This window comes from Anas acuta, chromosome 10 (assembly GCF_963932015.1).
Source record: "Anas acuta chromosome 10, bAnaAcu1.1, whole genome shotgun sequence".
Taxonomy (NCBI): domain Eukaryota; kingdom Metazoa; phylum Chordata; class Aves; order Anseriformes; family Anatidae; genus Anas; species Anas acuta.
This window is the reverse complement of record NC_088988.1, coordinates 18,317,403-18,323,402: the sequence shown is the minus strand read 5'-3', so window position 1 is coordinate 18,323,402 and position 6,000 is coordinate 18,317,403. Positions and strand designations below refer to the sequence as shown.

Genomic DNA, 6,000 nt, shown 5'->3' with positions numbered 1-6,000 from the left:
TTACAAGCAGTGTTAGTTAATTCACTTGAACAAGGTATTGTTGCCAGTAGTTACCATTAGATGTAACCCAAAATATCCCATAAGTGTTAAGAAAGTTTGTCATTTCAAAAGTGAGAGAGGAGAAAATAATAATAATAATAATAATAATAATAATAATAATAATAATAATAACAATAATAATAAAACAACTCTGCAATAAATAAATAACTGCAACTTGTTAGATGAATGCCTGAAGAACACTTAAATCACCTGGAGAATCCAGTGCTGGTACAGGTGCTATGTCTCTGTTCTTATAATTTGCAAGTGAAGCCAATCAAAATGATGAATCAGCTGTTGAAAAGTAAGAAGTTTTGAAGGAAGCATGCTAGTAATCTTCCATTAATATAGCATTTTCACTCAGAAGATCTTTAATTGCTGTAAAATAATTCTCCGTAGACTTAGAAGATGCTAGTAATTGGTAGAGTTATTAATTTGTTTTCTGAAATGCAATGCTTTCTGGGGTGAGAAATATCTGTTATGGAACAGGAGTGAAAATTCACTAAAAGCTGGAAGGGTAAGAAGAAGACTTCAGATAAGTGCGATGTAATAATGTGCTTTTTACAGAGGAAAAATACAGTTTTCTCTGTAAGTGGGCAAGAAAGGTGTGTTTATGAACTTTTGGAAATATGTTAACATCTCACATTGTACATAGTTTCCTTGTGTGCTAGGAGACTGTAGAAGGGGTGTATGCCTATGCTATCACACACTGATCACTACTACTGTATGGGAAGCTGAAGAGGTCTTATAAGTTGTTTTCAGAATTTTACTGATTGCTTTCATAGTGTAATTTAAAACTTACTGTGCTTTATGGAAAGGATTCATAGTGTGAGGAATGTGAATGCTGTGCAAGCATAAAAAGTTAGAAAAAATATTTTTTTTTTCTCTTCTTCCTTCCCCCCTTTTTTAAATTTGAGTTTCCCAAATCTGATTCAAGCAACCCTTTAAAACTGATGAAAATCTGCAAATCACTCGTTAGTATTAAATGCTCTATCTTCCTATACGTAAAAGACTGGATGTGCTATACATTATCATTCAGTTGTGGGAGAAAAAGATTCATATTAACTGTGCAGTATTTCATGTAAGACATTTATCTTTTAATGACTGATGGCCTAAAGATGTCACTTATGTTAAAAAGTAATAGTAATTGCTATTCGATTGAAGTCATCTTTTGGATGCAGGTTTTCACATTCCTAAAAGATGAATGTTTTTCTAAAGTGAAGATATTGTTAAATGAAGGTAGCAAGTCAGCACAACTCTGTTTTATCAGTGTCTTCAGAGCTGCTTTGTTTTATGCTCTCTTTCCTGAGGAGATCAATAATGGATGGCTGACATCATTCCTTCACCACTCAGAAATGAGAAAGCCTAAATGCATTTCTTTAGGGCAGGCATGTTTTTCATCCTGAGCTGAAAAGCCTGTAATTGAGTGAGGTTTATAAGTGTGATTGCTATTGGTGTGTGTTCCAGTTTGACGTGCCTGTGAAAGGTTCCACTGGCATTTACCTGGCTCTTAGGGATGTTGACCTCATCTCCCAAACCGGCCAGCATGTGAAATGTCTCTGCTGAGAGGCACATGTACAGAATGATCCTAATATTGAGAAGCATTAAGGTTCAGTTTGTGATTGCGTTGGTAACTTTCTTGAAGTTGGCTGGCTCTACATAATTTGTGCATACTTTATCTTTGTTTTTAATTAAAAGATAAATAAATTAACAGAAGGCATAGTAAAGAACAGATGGGGATGACCCCTTGCATCATTGACAACACCTCTGTCTTCCTGTTGAAGAGAATAGGAAGTCTTTTGAGTTTGCAGTCAGTAAGAACATGGGAAAACTGAATGGCTGATCTGACAGGACTTTCTACTGCTATTCACAGGTCTAAAAAGCCAGGAGAAATGTATGCCTCTGCAATGATGTGTCAGCATAAACATGTTTATTCTGGGGGGACAATGAGTCTAATTAAAGAACTGTTACTATCACTTGCCAATTTCAGCAGCATTTAGCTCCCTAGTCATTAATTCAAATGGAAATGTACCTAAATGAAAGTTGCAGGGACAAAGCAGTGAAAACAAAGAATGGCAGGTTCAGTATCAGTCCAAAGTCATGATCCCTTGTGTTATCTATGCTTTTACCACTCAGAATATCTCATGGGATCCCAGGCAGCCATGGTTGGCACAGCAGGTCTCTGATCCTGCCAGGACACTGTGTTACCTACTAAATGGACACTGAAAATGGCAAAAGTACGTTCTAGACCCAGACAGCTAGTCTGATTTTATTTATGTTGATTTTTATTTTACCTTTCAGAAATCTTTCCATGATACACTTGCAATATATATTCTTGAAACTGGCCCAGGTGCACAGGGGGCCACAGTGAAGGTCAGGCTGACATTGCTGCTGTTGAAAATGTTGTCCTATCTGCTTGTTTCACCCAACTATTTGATTTGACCAGTTGTGTGCTTTCTGTCATGTGCATCACAGAAACTTATTGGAAAACCTAGCAAAATTCTGTAATTTAATGTATTATTGCTTTCATCTGTTAATTTGGAAAGAAGCAGATAAAACATACTGGTTCCCAACGTATATGAAACCATACTGGAATACAGAAGCACCAACGTTTCCACAATTAATAGTACTGAAAACAAAGATAAATGCAACTTACATTTGCATTTCTAGAGTGGCTTGGTGGCTTATTTTTCAGTTTCCTTGTTTCCTTTTTTAAAGGAAGCAACAACTTTATGATGTGTCTTGTGAATCTTGGATGCTCTGACAGTGCTGGTACTTGTAATTGGGATGACTGCTAATACTTAACGAGGCTGAAAGTCGCAGCTGCTCTGTAGGAGGATGCACGGGTTGTCTGGGAATGGGGGCTGGCAGTGGGGCCTCTGTGGGGAGAGGTCAAAGCTGCCCCAAGCCCACCACAGCTGTTTCTGGATGGTTCTGGAATGCAGGGCACAGCTGAGCCTGTCAGCAGTGCTGCAGGTGCTTCTGCGGAAACATGTTGGGGAGAGGGCAGAAAATGCTGGAAAAAGAGAGGAAGAGAAAAGAAATTAGACAGCTGAGGGAACACCAAGATCACAGGAGGAGGTGCTCCATGGCAGAGCAGATGCCCACTGCAATCCCACAGCAGGGCAGGTGAATATTCAAGACAGGAGGAGGTGCTGAGGGGGGCAGCCCATGCTGAAGCAGGGGAACTTGTGAGGGGAAGGAGGGAACCATCACGCTGAGGTGCGGGCAGGCGACTGGGAGGGGCACTGCCCTGAGCTGAGGGGAACCTGCCTCAGGGTGGGAGGTTGTGCTGCTGGCATTGTGTGTTGGGAGGTGATGTTTCTCTCCTAGGTGTGAGCACAGAACTTTATCTCCAGAAATAAAGTAACCCCACAAATGCTGTAAATCAGAGCCATTTTTGAAATCCGGCCTATATCTTCCTGACTGTGCGAGCTCAGTTCTAGCAGAAGTGCTCCTGTGTTTGTTTTGATACACAGTGAAAATAAGTGCTGGTTCTCTTACACATAAATATGCTATCTATTTGTGAATTGCATTTCCAACTCTTTTATCAATGCTGATTGCTGCCTGGGGAAATGATTCCAATATATCAAAGCCTGAGAGAACAGAAACACAGGAGTGGCTGGATATTTCAAAGTGGAATAAAAAATGAACACTAGAATTCATGACAAATAAAAAGCAATTTGTGGTACAGAGGTGTAGGCATTGTGTTAAATAAATGCATTTAAGTATTGCATGTAAATTAAATAGATATCTGAGTTTAAGAAGGAAGGAAAACGTGCTATGCATCAGTGTTTAATAAAGTATTTGTAAGTAGAAGGAGACTTAAAAATTAGATTACCTATAATTCACTCTGGCTATTTAGAGTTAATTTTTCTTCCTGTCCCAGAATAGGTCGCACTTACTTCCATTGAGTACTATTTTACTCTTAAAGGAGGGTTCTTCATTTGCTTTGCCTACAGCAGAAAATAGTATTCAGTGTTGGAAACATGGGGAGCACATTCCCTGCATCAAGGTATTTAAAGACAGCAAAAGGGATACCTTTCACTTTCTTTGTTATGGTGTGACAAAGATAGCCTACTGGAAAGGATGAAAAATATTTTAGGTGTCCAAATTATGACATTCACCATTTAGCCTTTTTCCTGAAACACCCTTTTTTAAAAGTAAATCTATTGTTTTTTTCCAAATGAGACATTGTGATGGGAGACGATTTTTTTTCTTTGTGTTAATAACCTACATGAAAAAGTAACATTAAGAGTACATAGATGTAGCTGTGTGACACTGACAATGCAGTATGTCTTAGGGATCCTGTTATGTCTATCCCGTATGCTTTAATGCTTGAAGTGCAAAGCTGACAGCATTTGGTATCTTATTTCAATCATCATTTGACACCTCAGTCACTCTTACAAACGTAGCTAGCCTGCTCATCTGTTACCTGGACTGTATAATTTTGACTTGTCTCAATTTATTGCACAATTATGTTACATGTGGCAGTTACTTGTGAATGTTCTTTTTCAGCTGAACAGCAAGTTGACAAAAAAATATATGCTGAAAGTTGTGATACTTCAAAGGACATATAATCTGCTGTGCTTTTCAAAACCCCAAAATAGGTAAGATGAAATCAAATTTTATACTAGATTGTGTTTTGCCAGTCAGGCACCATTATAATTTGACAGGCATGATGTGATGCAATGAAATGTGAATGACATAACCTAGCGTGACATAACTGATAGGCCAACATAGAAATTTAATAAACATTTCCAATAAGTTTGCTATACTCTGCCTGTCATTTTCCCAACCATTCCCCTGTGTTATGTCAGTATCTGGGTCAGGTACTTGGTCTTAAACAGGTTATGAAATGTAACAATTTTGCTTATTTATAAGAAAAGCAGTAGATATTTCCTTGTACCCTTTCTGGATAGTTTAGATATGAATAGTTTTGCAACTGTAAATAATATTAGTTCACACGTGGAAATCATTTTGGTTGTAAATGGTCAGTAGAGTAGCTACAAAATACATGTATATGGACTCACTTAGCCAACTTATCTGTAACTTGCATAATAGAGACATATGGTGATGTGACTAGCTACAGCCCAACTTGCTTCTTTCTAAAGTTACTGAAAAACTGCCCCTTTTTTTTTTTTTTTCCTAAAATTGATTGTGATGGGGGCTTACTCTAAGAATTATAAATGAAGTGTTAACTGATTTACTGCTTCCGGTTTACTCTCCTGCTGCTATGAGTTTTTATTCTAATTTGATGAAAACCAGTTTTTGCAGCAAGACTTCCAAACCTCCTAAAATGACATTTAATACCCAAAATTAACACAACATAAAATATTATTTAAAAAAAGCACAAACAAAACAAAAACAAACAAACAAAAAACCTCTATACACTCAGCCAGATAGCAGTTCTACATTTCCCTATTTTATTGTCTATAGAAAGTTAATAAATTAGAATCTAAAGCTCTAAACTTTTTGTAGTCGTATAATTCTTATGACTTCTGTGAGAGTCGACAGCCTCGCATATATAGCTCATAATTAGAATTCATTCTCAAACATTTGCATTGTTGGTATTTTATATAGAACATATATTAATAGTACACACCACAAAGAATGTATTTGCGCGTGTCAGTTCTAGGAACTTTATCTAAAAGCCTTGTAAGCAATTTATGCTGTCATAAACAACAGCCAATATAACTAACAGTACTTGCTTTCACTAGAATTGCTTTCACTACCTGAGTCAAAACAGCTCTATGATCTACTCCAAATTAGTCAATGTAAGTGTTTGCTAAAAATGGACTGCATTATGGAAACCAGAGGGCAATTGTCATGCAGTACGTTACTTCTGCATTTGAAAGGTGGACTAAGGAATCAGTGTAAGCTAATTTAATGTACAGGTATCACCTTTTCAAAAAGAAATAAAAAAACCTGTACATGCAAATCATTATCAAAACTGTCACAGCT

The 6,000-nt window shown here is 37.2% G+C and overlaps 1 long non-coding RNA gene across 6 annotated transcripts in view; it reads left to right on the top strand.

The window, feature by feature from the left end:
• The first annotated feature begins 338 nt into the window (after positions 1-338).
• The window catches only part of LOC137861823 (uncharacterized), a 72,268-nt gene continuing 66,606 nt past the window's right edge, over positions 339-6,000 (top strand). For 2 of the 6 annotated variants that reach the window (XR_011099875.1, XR_011099870.1), the window contains exons 1-2: positions 339-553; positions 4,555-4,646. This is a non-coding gene — a long non-coding RNA (uncharacterized lncRNA). Of the gene's footprint in view, positions 642-3,018; positions 3,166-4,554; positions 4,647-6,000 lie in introns of those variants that run through there. The other 4 variants (XR_011099872.1, XR_011099874.1, XR_011099871.1 and 1 more) reach the window with 4 other exon arrangements.